The sequence below is a fragment of the Crinia signifera genome, chromosome 1, assembly GCF_055691185.1.
Source record: "Crinia signifera chromosome 1, ASM5569118v1, whole genome shotgun sequence".
NCBI classification, from domain to species: domain Eukaryota; kingdom Metazoa; phylum Chordata; class Amphibia; order Anura; family Myobatrachidae; genus Crinia; species Crinia signifera.
Genome location: NC_139217.1, coordinates 294,987,352 through 295,000,872, shown reverse-complemented (window position 1 = coordinate 295,000,872; position 13,521 = coordinate 294,987,352). Strand labels below are relative to the sequence as shown.

General features: G+C 40.3%; 1 protein-coding gene across 33 annotated transcripts in view; it reads right to left on the bottom strand.

Moving 5' to 3' along the window:
* The window catches only part of PTPRD (protein tyrosine phosphatase receptor type D), a 1,589,668-nt gene that overhangs the window by 602,865 nt on the left and 973,282 nt on the right, over positions 1 to 13,521 (bottom strand). For all 33 annotated transcript variants that reach the window (XM_083185941.1, XM_083185944.1, XM_083185945.1 and 30 more), the window contains exon 8: positions 4,788 to 4,820. The gene's annotated coding sequence lies outside the window, so the exon portion shown is untranslated. The remainder of the gene's footprint in view (positions 1 to 4,787; positions 4,821 to 13,521) is intronic.

Here is a 13,521-nt window from a genome sequence, read left to right as displayed (position 1 = left end):
CTGCTCCCTTATCACTGCTTCATACATCTACCCCTTAGTTGCTAGAAGCTTTAGTAATCGCTTATTGTCACAGATAAATCTTTGTGATAGCCAACCCTGTGATTACCATTTTGGCATGATACAACATTTTTGGTACTGAAGCATCCTTATTTATTTATATTTACTAATGGGGATACAGGACCCAGGGTATGGGGACCAGAGGGGGGGGGGGGGTTATCCAATTACCCATGGTAATTTATCAAGAATAATTGTATCCAATTATCCTCAGGAAAGCAAAACAGAACCCTCAGAGCAGCAGAGACTGTAGTACAAATTCCCAAATAATAATTTACAATTTTTGCGACAATTTTAAACATATCTAAACTGGGAGTCTATCATTTTAAATATAATATAGAATAACAAAATGTATAATATACTGTACTATACTATAAAAGTGTTTAATGAATTAAACATGAGTTAACAATTCTTTATCTCCTAAAGTTTTTTTTTTATTCTAGGTGTGATGTATTATATTTTTATTGGGTTTTTGTAACAAACACTGGCAATACATAAAAATACTGTACTGATTTTTTAAAGATTTCGAACCATTTCTATCAATACATGTAAATTACATTTTTTTTTTGCTGGTGAACAAATAAATTGCCAATATGTTAAGTGTAACACCAACACACTGGGACAAATGTAATAAGGTGTGAGAATCAGAAAGTGAGAGATTTGGGGAGAGTTTTGCCATTTTTTTTAAATCATTTACGCTGAAAAAACAGGGGAAACTCTCCCAAAATCTCTCACTTTCTGATTCTCACACCCTATTACATTTGGCCCACTAACTTTAAAGACCTCCGTCATAAAAAAAACCCTGGTAATTAGTGCTATACTATAATGATCAATTTTGATGCTTGAACAAATTAGATACAAACTTTATACAATTGAACATTTTGATCAAAATGTATTCTGTGTTGTTTTGTCACCTCCCCCCTTCTCGACGACCCCCAACCCACCCTTGAAGGAAATCACAACTGAGTGTACTGATTATTAGTGCATGAGGAAACTAATTACATACAATGTGCAACCCTTGCTTTTTGTTTCCTCGGTTTACCTTATTCATTGCTAATGCTAATTGTTCATTGAAAACATGTCTTTTTCTGTATTTCTCCATACGTTTCAATAAAAGCCAATGCAACCTGCTTGTAGTTTTACACTATTGCAATCATGACATAATGGTAGCTGTGGGACTAGTAATCATGTGTCAAAGATCTATTCTTTTATTGAGTAATACAGAGAGTTGCTGGTGCTTATGCTTTGTTTGATTCACTAAAGTGTGAGATACATTATGGAATGTTTACTCAGCGAGTCACGAGTGCACCTGTCAGGTGACCTGAAAATCATGAACTGTGTGGGGTCCTGAGGACCAAATTTCAGAACCACTGGACTAAACTGTGGCCTAATGTGCCCATATTTTTCAATAGGGCACATCGGCAAGCTTACCATTAATATAAGGGAAATGGGTACTCTTTACCTAGATGGGCGCCAGCGATTGAAATCGCGGGCGTCGGGGGTAAAAATCGCGGTCATCGCGGGTAAATCGGGATGCCCGCGATGCCCGCGATGACCGCGATGACCGCGATTTTCCCATAGGGAACAATGTTAAAAAGTCTGATTGACCGCGATTTTACTGTTAAATGCCTCAATGGACCCGATTTGGCCATAGGAATCAATGTTAAATGGGCCACAGAGCCCAAATAGGCAAAATTAACCCTTAAATGTCCCCCCCAATTTTTAACGCCACCCCACGGATCCACGCCAACCCGAAGCGTGGCGAGCGCAGCGAGCCCGCGAGGGGCGGCGGTACGCGTCCTCCAACCTTTTCATGCCCTACTATCCACTAGGGCGTGGAGTGAGAATAGAATAGTGTGGCGAGCGCAGCGAGCCACCGAGCCCGAAGCGTGGCGAGCGCAGCGAGCCCCGCGAGGGGACGCGGATACCTTCACAGGTAGACGCGTCCCCTCGCGGGCTTCACAGGTGTCCGCATCGCCACGGACACCTGTGAAGCCCGCGAGGGGACGCGTATAACTGTGAAGGTATCCGCGTCCCCTCGCGGGGCTCGCTGCGCTCGCCACGCTTCGGGCTCGGTGGCTCGCTGCGCTCGCCACACTATTCTATTCTCACTCCACGCCCTAGTGGATAGTAGGGCATGAAAAGGTCGGAGGACGCGTACCGCCGCCCCTCGCGGGCTCGCTGCGCTCGCCACGCTTCGGGTTGGCGTGGATCGTGGGGTGGCGTTAAAAATTTGGGGGGACATTTAAGGGTTAATTGTGCTTATTTGGGCTCTGTGGCCCATTTAACATTGATTCCTATGGCCAAATCGGGTCCATTGAGGCATTTAACAGTAAAATCGTGTCCATCGGGCCTTTTAACATTGATTCCTATGGCAAATCGGGAGCATCGCGTCGCGGGCATCACGGGTACATTTATGGTCGGCCGCGACGCGACCGACACGATTTCCATGTTTAACATGGGTTTCAATGGGAAATCGCGGGCATCGCGTCGGTCGCGTCGCGGCCAGACATAAATGTACCCGCGATGCCCGCGATGGGTGACCAACTAAGTAAAGAGTACCGGGAAATGTAAGCAGTGGCATCTCCAGAGGAGGGGCTACAGCACAATCCAAAATTCAAATAGGGGAGCAATACCAACTGGCAGTGAGTCAATTTGGAATGGCAGTTGGTGGTAGCTGGTGTTTCTCCCCTATTTGAATTTCGAACTGTACTGCAGCCTTCCTCTCTGGAGCCTCCCTGGATATAAGTAATATCTGAGCAGGTGTACCTTATGTTATTTCTATGATCTGTGACTGATGTGTATGTAATGTTTATATCGGGTTTGCAGTTGCACACAAACTCCTTATTATAATAGATTCACTATACATGTCCTCTATTAGTTAAAGTGATGATCATCTGGGAGTGATCAAGTATTATCCAGTATTTGTACCAACTAAATATAAATTTTTAAACCTATTTTTATTGTCTTGTTTGTGTGTTTTAATTAAAATTAATTTTTTTGATTATTGGTCTGTACCTTTGAGCGCCCCATGCTCTTGTTCTTTCTTGCATTTAGTTCTGAAGGTGGGCACCACTCCAGCATTGTGGCTGCAAGGTTACACACTACATCATATATTCCCTAGCGCCGCAGACACAATCTTTAGTCAAAACCACTTGATTTACTCTCAGGCATACCCACTGCATGTTACTGTATTTCTGTTATTGTCAATATTCTATTTTAAGGTACTAAGTAAAATAAATAATATAACTTCACCATTTGAAGCCTTAATTACTATATTTGTTTTTCATTTCTTCTTCTTTACAGGACTCCATTAAGAATGAAAGAAAATTATTTGGATTCATATTTTCTTTGTTTTAAACTGCAAGATAGCATCCAATTCAGAGATCGCCATGACATCAGTCATTCGTCAAAAGTTAACACTGTATCCACAGATATCCACTGGTATTTTATTTTACTTAATGTTAGATATGCAGTTTTTTTGTTTGTTTGGCAGATAGAGATAACAGCATGCTAGAGATGCAGCCAGTCAGTGGCAGCTCCAGCGGGGGTAGGGGGGCTTCAGCACAATTTAATATTCAAATAGGGGAGACATACCCACTGCCAGTGAGTCAGTTTGGAATGGCAGTTAATAGCTGTGGGTGTTTCTCCCCTAATTGAATTTTCCCCAACTCTAGAGCCACCACTGCAGCCAGTGAAGTGTCAGACTGGGGCATGATTGCCCACTGGAAGAATGCATTGCTAGGAGCCCCTACTTTATGTAGGGGTGTGACCAGTCTCTAGAGGAGCTGTGATCATCTGCCACAGAGCTTCAGTTAGTTATTAGGAGTGCATGGTCTAGGGACCTTCAAGTAAAGGAATTGTGATCTATCCCTAGCTGTCATTGTATACAGCAAATATGTATGATGCTATACAGTTTGAGTAGGAGTTCCTATGATTTATGAAAGCGCTAGAAGATAATTACACAGAATTCACACTGCAATTCAATAATGTCTGCCCCAGCTTGCTCCTCGCCATCTGCTGGCCTGGGTGGTTTTGCTAGATTGCTTTGCCTAGGATTGAAGGGGCAGTGTGGTGCCAACAAAAACTCCTTGCTCCAATGTGGTGTGCTGACACCTAATGCGGGTCGGTCCACCGTGTGACATCAGTGGATGTCATGACATGGCTAGACGTCCATCCCCTGCAGTGCTCCTCTGCAGCCTGGCTGATTTCCTCACTCTCCTTGCCAGTAGCCAACTGCCGCACCATGGTGACTAAATAACAATCAATAGACTCTGCTTCCTACATATGTAAGCATTGGTATAAACCATAGGGGCCCACCGCTGAATCCCCCAGCGGGTGTCTTTGTACAAAATCCATAGGCTGTGACAACTTTGTAGATACACTGCATAAAAAGATACATACTGTAGTAAACTGAAGTTGATACCTATATATATAAAGGAGATACATTTAGTACCATGGTGTGATTATTGCTCTGTGATACATTTGTGTTTACGAATTCTCAATCTGCAGCCATAGAATATGACCTATCAGTGACGTAACAGCAGTAGGCATATCACAAAGTAAACCAGATAACATGTTGATTACCCAGGAAAAGAATATGCAGCCAATGTCAGGATTAGCGTTAGAGTGTTACACACATTTATAAGATCATTTTGTAAGATAAACTGACTCAGCAAAGCAACATACATTATGGCATATTTACTTTCCAAATGTACTAATGTTGGACTTACGTATTAGTCGATGCTCAGCAACTGTTACAGGATCTGCAATAAAACAACACATCAACATAAATAGAAATAAGCATGATTTCATACAATATCAATATACAGTATGCTCTCTTCAACATTTTATTAAAAAGCAAAAAAAAAAAAAGCACTTTACTGCTTCATACAAGAAGGTGCTTTTACCAGGTCATATTCGTGATATTCCCTTTTACTAGACCTCCCCTCTGCTTTCATACACATTGGATGTTGCTACAGTATGCTCATTGTAGCATTGTAATGTGCTTTAATTATTTAAGTCAAGTTTTTTTTCATTTTTTACTTGTTACTGTATGTACTGCTTGCATACTTTTACATTGTATAAAACAGCTGTTCGCATCCAACAATTTCACATATTTTGCCATTTTGTTTCTAACGCAGCGCTACAAATCAATTTGCCAGCGTAACAAAAAAATCGCTCTTTTTAAACTGACATCTAAAGAGGGGCATAGAAATTGCCTATCGCTTGGGAGTAAACTTGTTTTATTAACATAACAGGTTTTGGGAGCCCCCTACTGAGTATAAAAGTCTTAGATATCCGTGATATTTGTTGATGGACGTCATGCTAGTCCAGCTGTCAGGAACACAGCTGTTGTGTTTCCTTCTGAGTGATCAGTGCTGCCATTGCCCTCCAGCTACTGTGTTTTCTGATAAGGTCCAGTGGAGAGATGCAAAGGATCTAAACACTTGGCTTCTAATGGTAAATGCAAAACAAAGATTTCACAGCAAATTGCATTTTCACCGTTGCCCTATGTCATACATTGGAATGAGCTGAATTTTATCTAGTACACTGGCTGAGAAGAAATCACAATGGAACAGTTTCTCCTGGTGACTGTTAATGTAGTGAGTGGAGAGTTTCCACGTTATTGGAAAAGAGAAGTGCAGACATCCCCTTGCATAATTTATCAGTAGCACAGAAGAAAAAAAAAGTCGGAATAAGCAACACAGAGCCATGCTTCAACTCATTTTCCAGAAAAGCATGTTTATTAAAAAATGCAGAGGATGCGAGTTCTCTCGGCCCCTGTTCTGTACACATTGGAGCTGAAAATGTGATCATCATGTTGATTACTGCCAAACAAAACATGAGGATGATATAAATGTTTTCATACATCTGCATTTAGATATTCAGTGATTAAAAAGAGAAAAAACAGTCATAAAACATAGATAACTCACATTATTTTTCCTTTTCTTAGAGTCAAATTAAAACATGTACATTGTTTTGATTTGGTAGATTATATCAAAGTACTTATAAAAGTGGGCATGGAAATAGAAACAAAACACATACAACATTTCAGAATGTTATATTGGGCTTTCTATGGATCGGTATCATGATGACAGATCAACAGTCTAAAGGTTGATAGGTTATAGGTCGACACCATTCTTTATTTACAGTTTGGGGGCGGTGTGGGTTTCTGCCCGAGTTTGGATGTATCATTAAAGAGTCAGGGCGTGTTGTTCTAACATCCACAGCCCCCCTCCGCCGGGCTTCGCATTGTTAATGATTGCATATGCTCTAACATATGCGATCATTAATGCAAGGGACAGCTCTTGCAATAAGAGCTGTCCCTTGCAATGCGGCCACAGCACTGGACTTCTGGGTCTGAGACCTGGGAATCCATCTGCGCTGGAGCCGGGTGCAGGGCATGCTGGGAGGGATCTGTGTTGGATCCCTCACACAGCACTGTGGTAAGAAGCCCATAGGGTTCTCCGTGCCGCTGACACTGCGGAGTGGGGTTAGAGAAAACAGAAATGCGATAAAAACCCTGATAACGGGGTTTTTACCGCATTTCTGAGTTAGAGCATCCCACCCTCAATCATTTACAAAGCATGTTCTTGTCTGGTAAATGACTGTCCCTTTAAAAAAACCTCAGAGTTTGGCTAACATCCTGCATGGTCACCTAACTAGGAGGCTATTACATCTGGCCACATATGTTCGACATGCATATGGCCAAAAGTTGATAGGTTCAAATGGTCGACATGACAATGATTGACATGTCAAAATGTCTACATGTGTTTTTTGTAATTTTTCTATATCTTCGTACCTTAATACCCATGTGGACCATGATTGGGACCATTAATCTGTGCCAATTGCCTGAAGCATTGCGAGCAGAGTGAGCCATTCAAGGGGAATGCAGTAGACTAACTGGAGTAATGCACTGAAATATGGAATTTTACATAAAAAAACAAACAAACTGAAGAGCTTCTGTCTACTTGATCATATGTCTATCCTTTCATTGTATCAAACTTTTTCACATGTTAATATTGTACATGCCCCCTATTTGGAGTTGATATAGTCAACAATGCAAACCACTGTGACTTTTGGACCTTATTCTCTGGTGGTCTGGCCATCCGCATACAATACTGTTGAAGATGCCCTACCCAAAATGGCTGCTACCTCAGAAGATACATTTTTAAATGATGCTAGAGTAGGTAGTGGCCAATTTGGGTGGGATATGGTGTGAACAGCAGTGCTGGGACTGTGGCTGGGGCAATAGTATGAAACAAACCCCTTGCAGCCACTGTAGCAATTGTAAGGGGCATTACAATGTGAGATATAATATTGTCAGGGGCATAATTGTGTGGGGCAAAATATGGTGCAAGGGGCATTACTGTGTGGGGCATAATATTGTACAAGGGGTAGTCCTTTGTGAGGCATAATTTTGTAATTCTTGTATATCACTGAATGTGATGGCAATAGTAATGCCATATATAAAACTTATAACTTAAATTTACAATCTCATACAAATGATAACACAATGATCCATCTCCCACCAGTTACAATTATATAATGGGCAGTGCCCCCTCTACAACACAGATATTAATTACAGATGGAGCGCCTGCTGTTATTGCGGGTCCTGGTGATTCTATCACCAATCCCCGCCATCAGACGGAAGTGGGCGCGTGCGCTCATGAGACGCTCGTGCGCCCCGTTCTGTCCGAGCCCACCGCCACCTCCCATCGCTTCCCCACCACTCCCCTGTCAGTGCCCCCCCTAACCCAGCCCATCTCCCTTAAGCGGAGATGGGCAGGGTTTCCGCCATACACCACCGAGAGGAGACACGCGTGCGTCTGAGACGCGCAAGGGTTCCAATCAAATGGATCGCCTCTCTGCTAGCTCTTGCCAGTGGAGGGGATCTGGCACTGAACAAGAGGTGCTCCATCTGTATATTGTCCAATTTATCCTATATACATTTATTCTATGACTAGTGCACCCTGTCCACTCTTTCATGTTTAATCTATATGCAGGGAATGCCACACATAAAGCTCAATACAGCTCTAGTGAGTACATTCCGCTCTTCCTCAGATTCCCTTTGGATGAAACTTCATGATATCTTATCTTCACCCAAGGTAAACAGCAGTCACCTAGAACAGGAGGTGAGAATTCATGTCCAGTCAGATGTGGCTCGTGCATATCATTGACTGTGGTTGAAGCTCTGGTTCTGCACCAAAGCAGGTGGGTAGCAACTCAGTTACCAGGGCACTGAGATGTTATTGTGTAGTGCCTGCACACAGCTTTCATAAGTTTGGTATGACCCTCGTTGACAGTGTCACCTGGTGCGTTCCACACAGGTTATGTGAAGTATACAGTCTGTATCTAAATGCATTTAACATCAATTCTATGTGAAATTATTGTACTTATAATGGAGGAAGATGTGTAAATAGAGTGTACTACTCTTTCATTTTTATAATGTTGCAATGCAACTACTGTCCACATGTGCTCACCCCACAGATACTACAGTATGTACTATCTATCACATTTTGGGTTGGGTACATATGGGGGCTGTGGTCAAGCCTTCAAAAACAGCATTTTCATAGATTTGACCTAATTTTTTACTTTTCTGCTATCTCGCCCACTATCTTTATTCTCACAGTCTTTATCAAATTGCTACTATAATAAATGCTTAGAAGAACAAAAGATTTGCAGAAATATACAATATTCATCTTACTTTTTATCATATGCTATGAGCAACATTTTGAAATGTAAAAGCATAGTTCTTGGATTAGCTATAAGATCCCTGTGGATACTTACTGGCTGGTTACAATGTCCCCAACCTTTCTCCAGTTGTATTATATTTAACAAGAGCAAATGATGAGACTTCTCTTTTTAATAGTCTCAAATGTGATTTATGGTATATGTGGATTTCTGACAAGATAGGACATTACATATGTATGCCTGGATATTATAAATGAATAATGGGATTCTTTCACTCTTGAATTTCTCAGAGCTGGCAAAATACATTGAATTAAACATCCAGACATACATATATACTGTAATAGTGACAAGAACAAATGACTTCAAACAATGTTCATACTGTTAGGAAGAAGGAACAGAATATTGCAGATGTTCCGCATGACATGAAAACAGTATTGTACGAGGGATATTATTATCAGCATGATGGCCTGGCAATCCATTGTATGAGAATGCCCTTTAAAAGTGACAGCCACCAATAACAATGCATTGGAATGTTCATGGACACCAGAACTCTAATAAGGGTAAGGGTGTTTGGGACTAGATTGAATCAAGGAGCATGTTTCCAAAGTATATAGCCTATCAAGATAAATATCACTCTAGCACAAGTGACAGGAATGAGTTTCACACACCAGCGTGCTCACTGACTTTACAATCTATCTACTGCATGACTTACAAGTGATCCCTGCCCTGTACATTCCATTTATATCTATAAAGTGCTAGAATTACTTTGATAAATAACAAAACAGTAATGTAACATCTTTAAAAAATAATATGTTTTAAAACATTTTTGATTTTTTAAACTGATATGAATATAAAAACTTTCGCTGCATTATGTTAACATAGATGTATTTGTGATAAATAGACCTAGATTTCGTAAGATATATACTCAGTGGCAGATTTTACCTATGGGCTGCTGGATTGCAGCCCCCATGTAAAATCTGGCACCCTTCTCAGTGTTAGTGAAGCCAAATACAGTCCGTGAGACTGCACTGGCTTCACTGTGACTGGCCATTGCTTCCTGTTGGAAGTTCTACCTTCCAGTCACAAACAATACAGGCAGTCCCATTGGGTGTTCCCTCCCTGTGGACTGCATGTCCTGGCTGTGATAAGAACATAGCTTGCTTCCTGTAGGAAACCACTCCCTGCCTTATTACCCAGCCCAATTCGACTGCAGCCCAGAGAAGCCGATTGTTGGAAGACAACAGCCGACTGTAGGGATGGAACAGACTGTTCTCTAGAACATGCCCAATGCAAATGAGCTAAGATTGGCAAACCAATCATAAAAAGCCCAAACAAAAACAAGTGGGGAAATTTAATAGGATGCGATATTCAGAAAGTGACAGATTTGGTAAGAAATCTCCAGTTTTTATAAAGCGGCAATCATTTACACTGCAAAACCAGTTTGATTTTGCAATGTACAATTTACCAGATGCAACAGGTGAAACTGATATGCTTTAAAGCAATTCATTTCTGTAATTCCACTTGTGTTTCACTAAATATAGGGGGAATATATATAAAAAAAAAAAGTACCAGCCAATCAGATATTTTTTCAAAGTCACCGTGCAAAAATGGCATGATCTGTTTGGTTGCCACTCTCTTTCTCCAAGCTTTGATAAACATCCTCATATTGTAATAGTGCACTTACAGGTGTAAAAGAGTACAATCCACTCAAAAAAGTGAAACACGGCAAAAGAAGAATATTGCAGCTATGTACCATATACAAATATTATAGATTCACGGGAGGTCGGGGCTCCTATTAGGCCACCTGTCAGCAGATGTTTCCCTGCCCAAAGCAGTGGCGTTGTCCTCCTTCTAACTACCACAGAAACAACCTTTGCCTGTTCACAAAGCAGATGCCCAACCCTGAAAATATTGTCCCAATATATATCCATTGTGACATTTGTTACAGGGACAGGATGCTATTTGGGGATGTAACAATGGGGCAGATGTATTGAGCCAGGTGAAGGGAGGAAAAGTGGAAGGAGACAATGCACCAGCCAATAAACTGTGTTGGAAAAATTACTGTTGGGAGTTGATTTGCTGGTGTGTTATATCCTATCTGGGCTCCACTGAGGGGAGGGGTGGGGGTAGTTGTGATATTTGTGGAATTATGCTAATGAGTAATATGTTTACTTAATGAAAGTTTTGGGCCTGTGTTCAGTCTCGGCGTGTTTGTGTGTGTGTGTGTGTGTGTGTGGGGGAGACATCTGCCCCCCTGCAGTGCACAAGGTTTTGTCCATTTGAGAAGGAATTTGCCTCTGCAAGTGAACCAGAATAAGGCCCTTATTATGTGCAATGTCTAGGTTTGGGGTTCGTCACAGCAGCTTAAAGGTCTAGGGAGTATAAAACTGCCAAGCATATTGAAACCAATGGCTTTCACACTGGTATAGTGATGGATTAATCCAACCTTTTTTGGTGTTAGTTCTGCTTACATTTCTTTTGGTGCTGCCCATGTGAGGCCACTTCTAGATATTTTTGCAGGGCCACTTTTAGTTACCAATCTGCCCCTGCCTGTGACTGAATAATATACAGCCAATTTCATTCATACACTTTTGTTTACAGAAAAACTGTCATATCCAGCTGCATTATATTAAACAAATATCTACTTTTTCCATGGTTGGGTATTTTTATTGTGTGAAAGCTGCAAATATTGGATGCAATGTTGAAGTCTTATTTACAACAATGTTGTGTTAAATGAGCATTTCTTCTGATTATGTATTCTAGACTATTTTCCAACATCACAGTTTAGATAAACTTGGCATTCTCTGTATAATCCCAACTCTGCTATTTTCAGATTTAATAATTGATGAGATTGATATGATGATAAAATATGAGTATAGTTCCTGAAACTTGCCAGCCAGATGCCATGGTCAGAAGCATTTTCACTTTTCCCTTAAAAATTAGCAATTTCCCATATTCACTCAATATTGCCATAAAAGGTAATATGGAAGCAATGCAACCAACATGACTGAAATGATAAAATGCACCCTATCTGCTAAAGCATTAAAAACTAAGCTGTTTCTCATTTCTGACAGTTGTTCATATAGTTTCCAATATATTTTGTAATATTCTGCATAAACATTGAATGCAATATTTATGGAGATACAAATGTAATTGCCGTTTTGCCAAAGGCTTTATAGATACAAATATTTCATTGCTATATAAATATGAGAAACTATTAAAAATTAAATGAGGTTAAATATATGCTAAACTTTGCAGAAATTTGTGAAATGAAGCCGTTTATTGTTTCTAAATATCTAACATAAATCAAATAATACATTTAGTCCAATTAATGGGAATGATTTAATGCACAATAAATAACAGAATGAACATACATTGTATGCTTATTATGTTCTACAATATAGAGTAGAGAAGTGGATCAGAATGTACCTATTGTTTAATAGAACGTACATGATAAATGCTACCTGGAAGCGGATTGGTTACTATGGACACCTCCTCCCCTGGTCCGTTTCTTTACTCTATTCATTACTTGTTACATCAACTCCTGTAAGTGAAATATTGTAAAAATATTTTTTATAGACTTACGGCTACATTTAATAAGTGGTATGTCACAAAGCTGCCATTTCCACACTGGTTTTGGACACTGGATTTAAAAGGGCAATTATATTAAATGCAAAACATGTTATGTTTTGTACTTAATATTGTCAATTTGAATAAAGCTGCTGAAATCATTGAAGACACAACCCTGCTTTGTCTATTTAACTTGTATCCCTTTTCCTCCTACTAGAATGTACAAGAGGGGGGGGGGGGTGTGTGGAGGTGTTACATTTCACAGTTCATGGTTTCATTGGAAGATTTATTTATTTATTTAGATTTTGAAATTGGGTAAAAACTGCCTTGGAGAATGCAGATAATTGGGCTACAAATCTCAGTAATGGTGATGAACCCTTGGTCCTGACTGCTTATACAGCCATAGCCTTGTCAGTTCAGAGATCTGTTCATTAGATGGAAGTTTATTAGTTAGTGTACACTTGCTGACAGTCATGTATAGAAGATGGTAAATGGCTTGTCAGGCAGAAGAACTCTATATTGTGTGGCTAAAGTATTGTAAGAAATTGGAAACACTCCCACACCCATGAAATATAAGTCCTTTACTCCACCGTGCATATAATCAGGGTTTATTATACAATTAAAAACAAACGAGCAACTGTCCATAATGCAGAATAGCACATCAGATCAATTCCTTTTGCTCAATCTTTAAATGGCCAATAATAATTCCCAAACTAACTGCAGAGTACAGAGGCTGCCATTATATAACTTATTTTTTTACCAAAGCCAAGCAGCTTGGCAAATGTGGCATTGAAGCAGCCTGCTGTGATCCTTAGCTAAACATCCCTAGGAATTTAAATATATGCAGGTACCCCAAAAAAGGAGTGTTTCAGGGTATATTCTGCAACTATTTTTGATATTTTCTTCCTGTATTACATTTATGAGTTTTTTTTCTGTTGTTCTACTCAAGGTGTGTGTGAGTGTGTGGGGGGGGGGGGCACAGCCTAGCCATTTTGGGGGGTTGCAGCAGGCTGCATGTGACTATACACAAAAAATGCTGCATTGCCACCCCTACGACAGGCATTTGCTGCCCCCCCATCACTGCCCCCCTCACTACTTATCCTATAGGTGCAATTGCTAAAGTGTGCTCTATATTGATGTTCTTATTTTAATTATATTTTAACTAGAACCTCCTTATGTAAAAGAGTGCTATCTTTAAAA